Source organism: Acomys russatus, chromosome X (genome assembly GCF_903995435.1).
Source record: "Acomys russatus chromosome X, mAcoRus1.1, whole genome shotgun sequence".
Classification (NCBI taxonomy): domain Eukaryota; kingdom Metazoa; phylum Chordata; class Mammalia; order Rodentia; family Muridae; genus Acomys; species Acomys russatus.
The window spans coordinates 92,682,386-92,698,971 of NC_067169.1; the positions used below are offsets into that span (position 1 = coordinate 92,682,386).

The window sequence follows — 16,586 nt, forward strand, 5'->3', positions numbered from 1 at the left end:
ATTTGGTTTGGTGATGTTTAATTACTTGAGTTCTTTATATATTTTGGGTATTAGACCTTTGTCAGATGTAGGGTTGGTGAAGATCTTTTCCCAGTCTGTAGGCTGTCACTTTGTTCTTTTGACAGTGTCTCCTGCCTTACAGAAGCTTCTCAGCCTCATGAGGTCCCATTTATTAACGGTTGACCTCAAGGCCTGGGCGGTTGGTGTTCTGTTCAGGAAGTTGTCTCCTGTGCCAATCATAGCAGCCTTATTCATAATAGCCAGAACATGGAAACAGCCTAAGTGTCCCTCAGTTGAAGTATGGATAAAGAAACTGTGGTACATATACACTATGGAATACTACTCAGCTATTAAAAACAAGGAATTCCTGAAATTTGTGGACAAATGGATTGAACTAGAAATGATCATAGTGAGTGAGTTAACCCAGAAGCAGAAAGAATCAAATGGTATATACTCACTTATATCTGCATACTAGCCCAAGGGGCATGTCCCATGAAAGTCTTAACTTACCAGGAAACTGGGACAGAGGGGAGGACATCCTATTGGGACTCTAGATGAGAGAAGCATGGGAGAATAGCAAAGTAGAAGGATCCAGAGGATCCTAGAATCCTACAAGGAGAACATTATGATAGGCAGATTTGGGCCCAGGTGTCCTGCTCAAACTAAGGCACCAGCCAAGGACAATACAGGCCAAAAACCTCAAACCCCTACTCAGATCTAGCCAATGGGCAGGACATTCTCCACAGTTGAGTGGAGAGTGGGGTCTGAATTCCACACGTACTCTGGTGTCCCATACTTGACCATGTCCCCTGAATGGGGATACCTGGTGGCACTCAGAGGAAGGATCACAGACTACCAAGAAGAGACTTTATACCCTATGAGCATATACAGGAGGAGGAAGTCCCCCTCAGTCACAGTCATAGGGGAGGGGAGTAAGGGGAAAATGGGAGGGAGGGAGGAATGGGAGGATACAAGGGAGGGGTAACCATTGAGATGTAATGTGAATAAATTAATAAAATTTTTTTAAAAATTGAAAAAACTAATACCACATTTTCTTTATACTCAAACTTTAGATTTAAACATGTGTGTGTGTGTGTGTGTGTGTGTGTGTGTGTGTGTGTGTGTGTGTGAGTTCCAAGAGAGAATGAGAAAATGACGGTCATAAAATAAGTGGCAGGCCGGGTGTGTTGGCACACTCTCTTAATCCCAGCACTCAGGGAGGCAGAGGCAGGCAGATTGATGTGAGTTCAAGGCCAGCCTGCTGTACAAAATGAGTCCGGGGCAGCCAGGGATACACAAAGAAACCCTGTTTCCAAAAACCAAAAAGAAAGAAAGAAGTGGCAATAATGAGAGAAAGTCTAAGTCTTATGCACTTGCCAGAGTGATGTAAATTGGCCCGGCCTATGTGGACATGAGTGTTCATGGGTCTTAAAAAGAAATAACAAAATAAAAAAATAGAACTAACAAATAACCCATACCTATTTCCACATTGGCTGAGCCAGTTTATATCACCCTTGGCAGTATATAAAACTCATCAACAAAGCACACAGCTGTCTACACAGACATTATATTCCTACACTATTCAAAATAGCTAAGAAATGGAGCCAGCATTGCTTTTCAAGACATGAGTGCATCAAGAAAACATAGTGGACATACTTGCTCAATCTTCTTTCATTTCATTTTTTTTTAATGAAGTTTCGGTGTGTAGGGGCACCTGCTCCTAGGCCTAAGGACCTGAGTTTGATCTCTGGGGTTCACCTAATGGAAAAAGGAAAATTATACCTGAAAGTTGTCCTCTGGATCACACACACACACACACACACACACACACACACACACACACACAGAGAGAGAGAGAGAGAGAGAGAGAGAGAGAGAGAGAGAGAGAGAGAGGGATTGATTCATGTGCCCCCCCCACACAAAATAAATACATTTATAATCAATCATTTAAATTGAAATTATTACATTAGCAGGAAAATTGAATGAAGTGGACATCACCATGTTAAACAACATTTAGAAAAAAAAACTAATACATTTCTTTTGTATTTCAAATTCAGATTCAAGGTGAGTGTGTGTGTGTGCGTGTGCGTGCGTGCATGCGTGCGTGTCTGTGTGTGTGTGTGTGTGTGTGTGTGTGTGTGTGTACTCTTGTGCAAGCCATAAAATAGGAAGAGGAAGATGAAGGAAAGAACGAGACCTCGGGAGGTGGGAGAGGAGAAGAAGAAAATAATGAGAAAATATGACATGGCAATCAACTGAAACGTTAGTGTCTCGATATAAATCAGAGTGAAATGTATTCTATAATGTAAGGCCACCAAAAGGAACACATAATAAAATTTCTCTGGATGAGAAAATAGTTTCAAGCTTAGCGTAAAGCTAGTTTTCACTGCCATGAAAGAGGCAAAGTTGTTGATTTTTGCAACATAAAAAAGAAAAGCTGTATAACTACAAACACTAACCAACTCACAAAACCAAATCCAACCCGGTAGTATTTTCAACAAATTCCAAATGGTTTCTACTTTTATCTACCTGTAGGACTGAAAAGACTTTATAAATTGTTCCAGAAAGGAAACACACAGTTACGTGAGACTGGGAAGTACTGAGGTCTGACTATGCCTCAGGTGTGGAGGTGGCCCCCTGGAATCCTCTGAGCTGCCCTAATGTTGTGATGACAAACACAAGTCATCACCTTGTTGGCGGTGTGATCCAAACTCGGGATCCCCTGTTTGAGCAGCAAGAACCTCACTCAGTGAACCTTCTCCCCAGCACCAAAAAATATGGTCAGACCTGGTGTGGGAGGGGGACCGCACCTGTGAGAGGTCTAGGAGATGGGAATAGAGTGGGAAAGGGAGGGAGGGTGGGAACAGGAAGATAAGAGTGAGCGGATTACAATTGGGATGTAATGTGAATAAATAATAATAATAATAATAATAATAATAATAATAATAATAATAATAATAAAAGAAAGTAGGAGTCAGAGGATAAAGAGAACTCTGTGCAAGGCTAAAAACACAAAAGCAATCTTTTGCCACTTCAAAGCATCTAAATTCTCAGTCTTCTTGGAAACTTTTTACCTATTGCTGAAATTTGAGTTACATGCTTTTAAAACTATTCTGCTTGCTAGAATCAACACCAAGTGGAAACTGACAAATTACTCCCTTGAAACATGTCTGGGGATCAAGTCTATACAGACTCCCTATCTGATCCAGAAAAGACATAAACTCAGTATGTATACTATGTGTTTGAACCTGAAAAAAGAAAAGTGGGAAATGGCCTGCCTGATCATTCATTGAATGATAGACACATCACTCTTGCATTTTCAGCAAATGAGTACAGACTTTATTATGCAAAGGGGAACAGGAAGTGGCTCTTGGCTGATCCTTGGCAACACTGCCCCCTATTGTCTTCCACACAGCTTCCTTTCTCTTCTGCTTATGGAAGGAAGTTTGGGTTTTCTGTTCCTGAGATTGTACATCCATCTTCCCATGGCACTCCTCAGTTGACACTTAATAGAATGCTAACCTATAGGTTGTCTCCACAGCACCTACTCAGCCTACTCAACCCTCACAACTACCTTAGCCTCCAACTCATCTTTTTAAAAATTTATTTATTTATACAGTCCTCTGCCTGCAAGAGGGCACCAGATATTATTATAGATGGTTGTGAGCCACCATGTGATTGCTGGGAATTGAACTTAGGGCCTTTCAGAAGAACAGGCAGAGCTCTTAACCTCTGAGCCATCTCTCCAGCTCCATAGCCTCCATTTCTAATCTCAGCCCCTACTCTCTTGCCCCTCCTGCCCCTACTCCATCAGCTCTGTCCATTACCTGAGTCTCCATCTCTTACCTCAGCTCCTCAACCATTTTCCCCCTTGGGTCTCTCTCTCCCTCAGCCCCTACTACTCACCCCACCCCTGGCCTCAGCCCCCTAATGCTCATGTAGGTTTTCATCATTCTTTTCAGATCCCCTCACCTCAGCTTCTACTTCTCACTTCAGCTATTCCTTCATCTCAGTCCCCAGTGTGCTCTCTTCTCCGTCCCTCCCTCCATCCGTCTCTCTCTCTCTCTCTCTCTCTCTCTCTCTCTCTCTCTCTCTCTCTCTCCTCCCCATCTCAGCGCTTTTGCCCCCACCAGCTCTCTTTTTAAGGTCCCCCTCTCACTTCAGGCTCTAGCTTTCTTTTCAGCCCCTTTTCATCAGCTGTAGCTACTCACCTTGACCCCTACCCTTCAGCCCCAACAACTCAACCCCTCCAGCCCCCTTAGCCTCAGGCATGCATTATCTCAACCTGAACCCAACACCTCAGTTCACCACCCACCCATCATAATTACTCTGCACCTCTCCAGTCAGCCTTTACCCCTCATCTCACTGGCCTGGAACATCAGCCCTCACCTAGTTTCCATCTACTCTGCAGCCACACTTTGCCCCAACCCCACCCTTCACCTTAGCCCTCACTTCTCCACTTGGCTCTCACCCCTCTCCTCAGACCTCCTCTCACTTCAGTTTCCTTTTCAGCTCAGCTCCATTCCTTTCAGCACACTCTCTCATTTCAGCTCTCTTTCACTAAACCCCACTCTTCTTCTCCACCCACACCACTTCACCCCAGTCCCTACCCCTTGCCTGAGCCTCCAGCCTTCACTTCAGCTTTCCTTCTCACCTCAGCTACCATCAGCTCCTTTTCTTCACTCAGCTGTCATTTCTCATTCTGCCCATGGGCTCTTCACCTGCAGAGGGCATGGCATGTGAGTGTGTGCCTGCACAAATGCAAGTGCACATGTTTGTGCATGAAACCCTGTCACCTGAGATTCAAACTCATAGCCTTGCACACGCTAACCCCACCCTCTACCCCATGAAGCCAAGACCTCAGTCTTGTTTAATCTGCTGAAAGGTTTTTTTTGGTATATAAAGGAATCGGTTTATCTATAAAAGCCAGTACTAAGTACACAAGTGATGTTTCCTTACCCTCCAGACCTTGGGCTTCCACATAGTTTACCAGGCACTTAGCTGTGTGGACAAAAAGAGAAAGAGGATAAGAAAATTTAAACATTTGAAGAGATAGCCTTTAAATTTTAATTATCAATTTGATTCTAAATGATCCTATGAGGACTACATTTCTTTTGACTTGTTTAAAATATAAAACTTGATAACTAAATGAACAGGTAGGTATTAGTAACTAAAAACTGGTCCTACCTGAAGTGTCTAACTGTTTTACAATTTGTCTGTAGTGCTCTAAAAGGCATTGATTCCTACTTAGTATAGGTAATGGCCTAACTGTGGTGGAGCCCTAAGGACTCAACTCCTTCCTGGGCCAGCCTCCGCCACTGTTAATTCTGACAATTGCTCTCTAAACAGAAACTGATCTAGATGTGATAACGGGGTTAAGTCTAATAGGTTTACCACTTGATAGTAGTCTTACATTGGTGGACAACAGAGCTTTGAATAGCAGGGACAGCCACCAAGTTTTAATCACATTCTAAGACATTTTAGGAGGAAAGTTAAATTGAATTTTGTTTGAATTCGAAATAAAGTTTTCCTCAATTAACCTGAAATTGAGAAGAACAAGGCTCAACTGTAAGTAACTACAGGGGGAGTGATTGGTGCTCCTAGCTATGCACAGAACCCTGGATTTGCTGGCTCTGCAGCCTTTGGGATCTGGGTCCATTTCGGCAAATGCTTCTTGGTTTTCCGTTTCTTCTTGTCCGGCGTCCTCATCCACTACGTTGTAATTTTCATTCCGGTCATCAGAATGACAACCATACATTTATTCAGGAAAGACCATTACAAACCATACACACACACACACACAATGGAGCAAACACAAAATAGTCTAATTCCCAACCAATAGCACCACCCACATCTACCTTTGGGACAAAGAGCAGGTGCATGAGTAACTACAGAAACAGCTGTAATTGAGTTCCTTTCTGGTTTTCAGGGTACCCTTCCCTACTCTTGGCACATCTGCCCAATGATCTCTTCCCCAGGGACATGTCTCTCCCTTTACCAGAAAATATCCTAAGCAATGAAGTACATTTCTTCTCCTTAGAAGAAGAAATAAAGGGCATAATTCAGCCACCTTGCACCCATTACACCTGGGGAAGAACATTCGAAGGAAGCTACTTGTTTTGCCTCAAGCAATTTTTTTTCCTCAATCAGTGAATATTAAGGCTTCCCTTCCAAGCAAGTTCTCCCAAACCAAGTCAATGCAGAAAACCACATTTCCAAGAACCTTCACACTTTTCAAAGCCACAGACTCAAAATGAGGAATGCCATTTTCTGGTTCTTTTGTTGTCAGGCTTCCCTTCTACTAGCTCCCAAGCTCGCTTTTGGGCACCTTGCCTACATAGTGAGTTCAAGGCCAATCTATCCTGTGTGAGACTCTGTTTCAAAACAAAACCATGGAAAGTTTGTCACAGAACTGTCCCAGTGATATAGGCCTTTAATCCCAGCCTTCAGTGGTCCCCAAGAGGCAGGAAATTGTGAATAAAAATCACCCTGTGTTGCCTCAACAAGTAATGAGACCCTCCTCTCACAACAAATGAACAAAAGCAAAAACACTAACAACTAACAAACCATTTAAAAAAAAACAACAGACAGCTTTGACCTTAGGTAGGGGAGCCATCCAACCATTCCTTTCCCCACCTGACTGAGGCCAGGACCTAGAACCACTAATTGTTTCTGCCCAGTAAAGGAGCAGCCTTAGCCAAGGCAGCAGCCTCCCTCCCTCCCAGGCCTGGTCATTTGCCTATTTCCTTCTTCCCAGTCACTGCCCACTGCCCAGCACTGATGGCTTCTCTAGGCACCTAGGCCTGATTTTTTACCCTCTGAGGCCACGATCTGCTTTATGACTTGCTTTGGTGGTTCTTCTGCTGTAGCTTCTGCTGCCACCTCTCCTGTGCCTTGTTCTGTGGGTTCCTGGGCTGCCCTAACTACTGGCTCATACAGGTGACAATCTTCTGCTTCCTCGAAATCTTCAGGCTCCTCAAACTCTGGAAATGTGGAGATAACCTCCCACAGGCTCCGGGTCATGCCTGATCCCCGACTCTCATAGTCGGAGGCCCTCACAGTTGATGGGATGGGCCCTCCTCTCACTTCCATGAAACACACACACACACACACACACACACACACACACACACACACACACACACACACACCCCTAATTTCCATATATAGTAAAAATGTTGTATTGGTTTTTCTGAGTATGGCTTATTTTGCTTAGCATAATGATCTCAATATATCATTTCTTCATGCAAATAGAGATCATGTTTCCTTGGTACATGACAGTTGTGTTGGTTCCATTTTGAGCTATTTTGAATAGTGCAACAGTAAATAGGGATGTGTACCCATCTTTGTGGCCTATTGACTTCCTCTATGTGTGGATGTCCAGTGTCAGATACTGCTCTTTCTTTAACTTTTTGAAACTGGGCCTCACTAGGTAGTGCTGGCTGGCCTGGAGCCCATTATGTAGACCAGGATGACCTCACACTCACAGAGATTGCCCTGCTTCTGCCTCCCCAGTGCTGGGATTAAAGGCAACAGCACAAGGCCCAGCCTTCTCTTATTTCTTGATTCTAAGGGATGTAAGTACTGCTGGACCTTGCTTCAAGAGCTTTAAGGATTGGACTGGGATCTGTCACTTCTTGAATTATTTTCCTATCTGTGGCAATCAGGCAGTCTTCAGAAGTTATACATTCCCTGTCTGTCTGCCTGCTTGCCTGTCTGTCTGTCTGTCTGTCTGTATATCTGTCTGTTCATCTATTGTTAAAACATACCTGTTAGGGGATAATGAGAAGGGAATGGAGACTGTGTCTTCCCAGAGGGCAGCTTGTTTGGCTGAAGGTTTGCCAGTTGGTTTCCCTGACTCACTCGACCCTGACTCTGTGAGAGCCTAGCAGTGTACCACTGCTACATCCGGGGACCAGACAGCTTATAGGAGCTGGAAGATTTGGTCTCTGCTTTTAAATTTCTTTGCCCCCTGAGGTAAGCAGGCCCCTTTGTCTGTATACTGTTGTTTTGAGTCTATTGATGTGAGGGCCTAGTCCCCTGTTTTAGGCTTCATCTCCCATAAGAAAAAAAAGTTCCATATCTGAACTGGGGAGTAGATTGGTCCTTTAAGTCTGGCCATGAGGAGGGAGTTTCTTTTATAATTAATCTGAAATCATGGAGGAGCTTTCCCTCCTCTTCAAGCAAGTATGTGGCTGGATAACATACCTTTCATCTTCTGAAATGAGGAGTGGGGCTGGATTTTCCCAGAGTGGACATATTGGAAACTGTTCATCCCTGCAGTGTAGCCGACTGGAGTGTGGTGAGCCCCCCGACATGGCTGTGGAGTCTGACAGAGCTGACTGACAGGACCAGTAGGTATGCATTGCACTGAACACACACCAGTGTGGATGGAATCAGGTGGTCTTGCCCTGCCTCAGCAATGAGAGATGCCAGCACTTGGAGCCAGAAGGGGCAGGCAGTATCGCAGTCAAAATTATATCCTCTGGGGAAGTCAATGGTGGTGCTTCCACAGTGTCCCCTAGACTTGGTCATCTCCTGTTATGGGAGCTGCGTGCCCATTCAGTTGAAATGACACCAGCAGAACCTCAGGTTGGGCCCCAAGCAGATCCAGTGGCCCTAGCAAGGTGAAATTTCTCATAAAACTCGTTCACTCTCCATTCAGATGTTACACATTCCTTCTTTATCAGCTTATTTATTTGGTTTTTCAAAACAGAATCTCACTATGTAGCCCTGGATATCCTGGAACTTCCTCTGTAGCCCAGGCTGGCCTCATAGAGCTCCCCCTCCCTCTGCTTCTGAAGAGCTAGGATGAAAGGTCTGTGCTACCACTGTCTGCCTTAATTTTAAATCCCATGCCTCAATTTCTATGGAGACTACCAGTGCCTTGATATGACTTTGAGCCTATCCCTTGGAGAACAATGTCACGTTGGTACCATTTTGAGGCTTTGGATGCAATCCCTTGTTGAATGATCAAGCCATCTGGTTCTCCCTGCCTGTCTCCCCATTGGTCCTTACCTGGTCTGGATGTTCAGCCTAGTCTTGTCATGTTGTACTCTTGGGCCTCATAGTTTCCTTAGCCACTGGTGTGAAACCCCAGAATTCATTCACTGGTGCAGGCTTCTATGATGCAGAGACCTTCAGAGAGCTGAGAGGCCTGGGAACAGCAATGATTCTTCATCAACCGCAGTCCGGCTGAAGGAGATCTTGCTTGGGCTTGCAGAAAAGATTCAGGAAGTTTCATGGACTAAGTACTCCAACACCAATGAGAGCAGAAGAGAGGAGATGCCACCACTGGACTGAAGCCAAGAGAGCTCCTGAAAGGCCTCAGTCCTGGCTCTAGTTTGCATTCTCATTTGATACTCTAAAACCACAAGGGCAGGTAGGCAAACAAGGGAGATTTTGCTGAAGGCATGAGGCAGTCAGCAGATTGTAAAAGGCAACTATCTGGTGTTCTAGCTATTTCTCTGGGTTATTTTCTTCCAGGTAGCAAGGAATGTCATGCTTGGCAAATAAGCAATTACAAGGAGCACTTTAAGTAAATCACTAAATAAATTCATAAATTAGTATCTAATAATTGATCTTTTTTCACCAATATCTGACATATTTGCTTATTTTTCCTTATGAAGTCATCTTAAAAGCATAATATTTTTCCTGAGGAATGTAGTAACAGTAGATAGAAACAAATAATTGTTCAAGGAAGTGATAGTGTCACTATTTTTTCTTTTATTGAAATAGATTCTAAAGCGACAGTTTTCTTTAACCCTGCCAGCTCCCAAATTAATTGACACAGAGAGACTGTGCTTTCTTTTACAAGCTTAAATCACTAGATCTAGGTAGATATCAAACTTCTAAGCTATTTAGCTATCCCTCAGCTACACACCCAAATCTAACTGCTAATAAGTCACTCTTTCTGGGCTGGACTGAGGGATGTGACACAGCATCACATGGTGTATGTGAGAATGTGCTCCTCTTGGGTGTAACCAGATCTTGGGGACCAGTAATTATCATTAGAATACATAGCACCAGACCAACCTCCAACAAGATTATTTTATCACATAAAACATTTTATTACATAAAATAATTTTATCACTACACAAAATTTATCCCTTATTATGGTTTCCCCTCCCTCTGTTGCTCCCAGATCCTTCTCACCTCACCTCCCATCCAGATTCAGTACCTCTCTGCCTCTCATTAGAAAAGGACAGGCTTCTAAGAGATAATAAAATATATCAACAGAAAATATAATAATATAAAATAAAAACTATGATATCAACATTGGACACTAGTTCTGTTCCCAGCACTGACATCGGCTTGATCATGAATGCCCTTCATGCCAGTGCTAGGGGAATCAGCTAACTTCTTCTGAGCTGCCTCCCTTAGGTTCCACCACTAACTTGGCACAGACACTTTAAAAGAGGAGGGGAGAGGAGGGATGGGGACAGCTTGGAGCTAATGAGAGGCCTGGGTTTCTAAAGCCACACACAGACACACACAGACACACACAGACACACACACACACACACACGCACACGCACACACAACACTCGTTAAGGTGTTTCCTAAAAATGGAAGGTTTTTGATCCATTATTGGACGATGGCCATGACCATCTTCGCTCATCAACGAATCAGCTTACAGCTGGCTATGTGGTGACAAAACAGTTTATATAAGTGTCATAAGCCACGCCCCCAACCTCTATGACTCACAGAATAACCCTTGTAGTCCCCGGATGTTACGAGAGACTCTCAGGTTGCCATCTGCCCGGGCTGGTGTGTTCTGCCACCGCATCCCTGCTACTTCCATGAGACTGCTTCAGGTACCATCCAAGACTTTGGTCCTGTCACCTGGGGTGTCTGTCGAAGCTCCCTCTATAACTCTAAGGGCCCAGTGAATGTCTTTAGGAGCCAACAGCTTCCTAATCACAATCTTTACCAAAGTGTGCTGGTGGTCGATGCCATAATCCCTCCGCATCGTCCAGACCTTGGCAGTCCGAGGAGTCAGTATCGTCTTTATCCACTTCCATCAAGGCCTTGTGACGTACTAACTAGTGTCATGTCTAATGCCGGGGCAACAAAACACAACCCAAGAGAGCCAAAACAACTCATTAACACTGAGGGAGAGATGTGTACAGGAGGCAGCCGAAGGTGGACAGTTAGGCTGCGAGTCCGCCTGGACCGGGTCTCTGATATACTCTGGAGCGACTTAGTTCCGGACAGGTGGAGAATGTTGGGCCTGAAGATACCCGGAGAAGCAGGTGGCAGGGGAGAGCGTGCGAGTCTGAGGAAAACGTCGGAGGAAGGAGAGGAGGAGGAGAGGAGAGGAGGAGGAAAAAGCCCTACAGTAGATCCAGATATAGTGGTGGAATACGCGACACTTTCCCAGTCCCTTAAATTCCGGATTATGTTTTATGGAGCATAGTCCCACGCCATTGTGAATCGTGTGTATAGCAAAAACCACATGCTGAGTAGGGTCCCCGATGTCATGGAAACATCTGACACCTCTTCGTTGACCCCACTCAAGTGAGGACCAAGTACCACCCGGGCCCCAATTCCTATCAACTGTGAGGGCCTCGGACTATGAGAGCCGGGGATCAGGCATGACCCGGAGCCTGTGGGAGGTTATCTCCACATTTCCAGAGTTTGAGGAGCCTGAAGATTTCGAGGAAGCAGAAGATTGTCACCTGTATGAGCCAGTAGTTAGGGCAGCCCAGGAACCTACAGAACAAGGCACAGGAGAGGTGGCAGCAGAAGCTACAGCAGAACCACCAAAGCAAGTCATAAAGCAGATCGTGGCCTCAGAAGGTAAGGAATCAGGCCTAGGTGCCTAGAGAAGCCATCAGTGCTGGGCAGTGGGCAGTGATGGGGAAGAAGGAAATAGGCAAATGACCAGGCTCGGGAGGGAGGGAGGCTGCTGCCTTGGCTAAGGCTGCTCCTTTACTGGGCAGAAACAATTAGCTGTTCTACGTGTTGGCCTCAATCAGGTGGGGAAAGGAATGGTTGGATGGCTCCCCTACCTAAGGTCAAAGCTGTTGTTTTTTTTTTTTTAAATGGTTTGTTAGTTGTTAGTGTTTTTGCTTTTGTTCATTTGTTGTGAGAGAGAGGTCTCATTACTTGTTGGGGTTGGGCTGGTCTGGAACTCTCTAGGCAACACAGGATGATTTTTACTCACAATTTCTTACCTCTTGGGGGCCACTGAGTGCTGGGATTAAAGGCCTACTTCACTGGGCCAGTTCTATGACAACCTTTCCACATTTTTGTTCTGAAACAGAGTCTCACACAGGATAGATTGGTCTTGAACTCACTATGTAGGCAAGGTGTCCAAAAGAGAGCTTGGGAGCTAGTAGAAGGGAAGCCTGACAACAAAAGAACCAGCAAATAGCATTCCTCATTTTGAGTCTGTGGCTTTGAAAAGTGTGAAGGTTCTTGGAAATGTGGTTTTCTGCATGGACATGGTTTGGGAGCACTTGGTGGGAAGGGAAGCCTTAATCTTCATGGATTGAGAAAAATTGCTTGAGGCAAAACAAGGAGCTTCCTTCCAAAATTCTGCCCAAGGTATAATGGGTGCAAGGTGGTTGACTTATGCCCCTGATTTCTTCTTCTAAGGAGAAGAAATGTACTTCATTGCTTAGGATATTTTCTGGTAAAGAGAGAGACATGTCCCTGGGGAAAAGATCATTGGGCAGATGTGTCAAGAGTAGGGAAGTGTAGCCTGAAAACCAGAAAGGAACTCAATTACAGCTGTTTCTGGAGTTACTCATGCACCTGCTATTTCTCTCAAGGGTAGGTGTAGGTGGTGCTATTGGTTAGGAGTTAGGCTATTTTGTGTGTGTGGCCCAATGTAAGTGTGAGTGTGTGTATGTGTGTGTATGTTTTGTAATAGTCTTTCCTGAATAAATAGGTGAATGCCATTCTGATAGCTGGAATGAAAATCACAACGTATTGGGTGAAGGGACCGGACAAGAAGAAACGGAAAACCAAGAAGCATTTGCCGAAACGGACCCAGATGCCAAAGGCTGCATAACCAGCAAATCCAGGTTTCTGTGCATAGCTAGGAGCACCAATCAATCCCCCTGTAGTTACTTCTCAGTTGACCCTTGTTCTTTTCAAATTCTAGTTAATTGAGGAATACTTTATTTTGAATCAAACAAAATTCACCTTAAGTTTATTGCTAACATGTCTTAGAATGTGATTAAAACTAGGTGGTTGTCCCTGCTATTCAAAGCTCTATTGTCCAGGAATGTAAGACTACTAACAAGTGGTAAACCTATTAGACTCAACCCCTGTATCACATCTAGATCAGTCTCTGTTTAGAGAACAATTGTCAGAAGTAACAGTGGCAGAGGCTGGGCCAGGCCCCAGTTGAATCTTCAGGGCTCCACCACACTTAGGCCATTACCTGTACCAAGTAGGAATCAGTGCCTTTTAGAGCACTACAGACAAATTGTAAAACAGTTAGACACTTCAGGTAGGACCATTTTTGTGGGCTAACACCTACATATTCATTTAGTTGTCACATTTTTTATTTTATACAAGTGAAAAGAAATGTAGTCCTAATAGGATCATTTAGATCCCAATTGATAATACAAATTTAAAGGCTATCTCTTTAAATGATCAATTTCTCTTCTCCTCTTTCTCTTTTTGTCCACACAGCTAAGTGCCTGGTGAACTATGTGGAAGCCGAAGGTCTGGAGGGTAAGGAAGCATCACATGTGCACCTAGTATTGGCTTTTATAGATAGAGGGATTCCTTTACATGCCAACAGAGCCTGTCAAGCAGAATAAACAAGACTGAGGTGTTGGCTCCATGGAGTAGAGGGTGGGGTTAGCATGTGCAAGGCTATGAGTTTGAGTCTCAGGTACGGAGCACAGGGTTTCATGCACACACATGTGCACATGCACATGTGCATGCCCTTACCCCTACAGACACCAACTACCAAAAATCTGGTGTAAACACATGATTGGTTGCATAAGCACTCTGGTAGCCACGGGTTTGATTTATGAGGGGAAAGCATGTTGACCTTTGGTAATTCACTTGAGTAATAGCACAAAAACTGCAAACATGGACAAGGACTGAACATATTCTTAAATGTAGGAAGCAGATTAATCTGGTATAATTGTTTCTTTTCTCTCCTTTTCATCTATAGTGAAGAAGAATAGCAATAAAAGGATGAAGAGAGCTTGCTTATTGAATGTCACCAAATTCAGATTGTCCATTTCTTAGCTCAAAAGTATATCATCAACACTGACTTAATCCCAGCGTTCATCAGCGATATTCCTAATTATAAATTTAACATCACTTGCTCACCTTCCAAATTAGACACTGTCATGTGCTAAAATAAAGCAGGCATACTTGGAGGCCGCACTGTAATTCAGTTTTACTTCCTTCACGTTTGTTGGACGGAGATAATATTTCACTATTTCGTATTTATTTAGTTCTTTTATTGCAGCCAAATAGGTAAAACCATTTTATAAGCAGGAAGATGAAATTCCAGGCTTTAGTTAAAACTCCATGATACTGTCCAGTTACATGTGCCTTTTCTCTTACCTGTTACAAATATAGTTGAAAGTATATACTAAAGTGGAAAAAAGGTTTTAAAAAGAAAGAACAGAAACGTTGGTAGCTTTTATTTAGATAAACACTTCTGAATCATATCTGCTTTTTGCTTCTCTGGCCAGGTTATTGTAACTGAAGAGCATACTTGTTTTAGTTATTTTATGGTGCTCCAAGTGCAATTAGATGTCAATTCTACAACAGGTTTAGTATGTGGGGTAGCAAGGCTTTAAAGCTCTGTTCTCTCCTACATAAGTCACTATTTTCCTGTACCTACTGAATACTTAACATAAAGCTAGTCTCATTGGACACATGCTGTGTGAAAAACATAAGGGACAGTATCCCAATTCTTTGAGAATTTCAAGAGACCTTACACATTTTGTTTTGCTTATCTTTATGTTTGTGTATGTCAGCATGTCTCTGGATGCCCATACAGAGCATGAGATGGGACACAATGCCTTGGTTGAAGCAATTGGTTGAAATAATAATTATTATTCAAAGGTGTGTGATGGCTGCCGTCTCTTTTGCTTGTGCTCCTAGTCTTGTTTTGGGTTTTAGTAACTACAACTTCATTTGGTTTCAACCTATGGCCTCTCGGCTACACCTAATAGTCTTTTCATTTGGACCTACTGATTTTAGTATTCTCTGAGGGTCTGGTTTGGCAAGCTTGAGTTATTTTAAAGCTTGTTTGTATCATGGAAAATTGTCATTTCTTCTTCAACTCTGGCAGACTGTTTGACTTGACAAAGTTAGCTGGGATTGGCTCCTGTGGCCTCTTACATCTTGGAGTGCACTGCTTTATGCTTTTCTGACTTTAACAGTTTCCACCAAGAACTCGGCTCTTACTGTATATGGTTTTCCTTTATGTGACCAGTGAGTTTTAAGTTCACTATTTTTTTATTTTAATTAAAATATAATTATATCATTTCTCACTCTCTTTCGCCCTTAAAATCTTCCCATGTGCTCCCCGATTTCTTTAAAATTCATGTCCTCTTTTTTAAAGTTGTTTTTGTTGTTGTGTGTATAACTAAATATATAAGTACAAGCTGCTTAGTCCTTATGTTGCTCGTGTGCCTATGAGTTCAGAGATGATCAGCTGGTATTTGATAACCAAGCTGGGAGAGTGGGGCTCTTCCTGAAGGAGATTATTTCTCTTGCTCTCAGCATTCATTGCTTCTCTGTAGTCTGTTGTCTAGTTAGGACCCTGTGAACTTTCACCCTTCCATGGTACTGTTTCAGGCTGCCTTTAGTATCCTCTCTTCATGCTTTATATTTAGCAATTTAATTATCAAGATGTCATGAAGATGCCTGCAATCCCAGCACCTGGGGAGGCAGAGGCAGGATGGACATGTCCATGTTAAACAAAATTGAAAAAAACTAATACCACACTTTCTTTTATACGCAAACCTTAGATTTAAACATGAGTGTGTGTGTGTGTGTGTGTGTGTGTGTGTGTGTGTGTGATCCAAGACAGAATGAGAAAATGACTGTGATAAAGAAAATAAGTAGCAGGCACTTAATCCCAGCACTCAGGGAGTCAGAGGCAGGTAGATTGATGTGAGTTCAAGGCCAGGCTATTCTACAAAATGAGTCCAGGACAGCAAAGATACACATAGAAACCCTGTCTCCAAAAACCAAAAAGAAAGAAACATGGAAATAAAGAAGGAAGAAAAGGAAGTGGCAATGATGAGAAAGTCTAAGTCTTATGCACTGCTGAGGCTGATGTAAATTGGCACAGCCCATGTGGACATAAGTGTGCATGGTTCTTAAAAAGCAATAAACAAAATAAAATAAAAATGGAACTAACAGATAACCCATACCTATTTCCACAGTGGCTGAGCCAGTTTACATTACCCTTGGCAGTGTATAAAACTCATCAACAAAGCACACAGCTATCTACACATATTTTATTCCTACACTATTCAAATTAGCTAAGAAATGGATCCAGCATGGTTTTTCAAGACATGAGTGCATCAAGAAAACATAGTGCACATACTTGCTGAATCTTCTTTCACTTCATTTTTTAAAATGAAGTT

General features: G+C 43.3%; 1 pseudogene; it reads right to left on the bottom strand.

The window, feature by feature from the left end:
• Positions 1-16,586, bottom strand: part of LOC127185400 (PWWP domain-containing DNA repair factor 3A-like) — a 138,275-nt pseudogene that overhangs the window by 64,561 nt on the left and 57,128 nt on the right.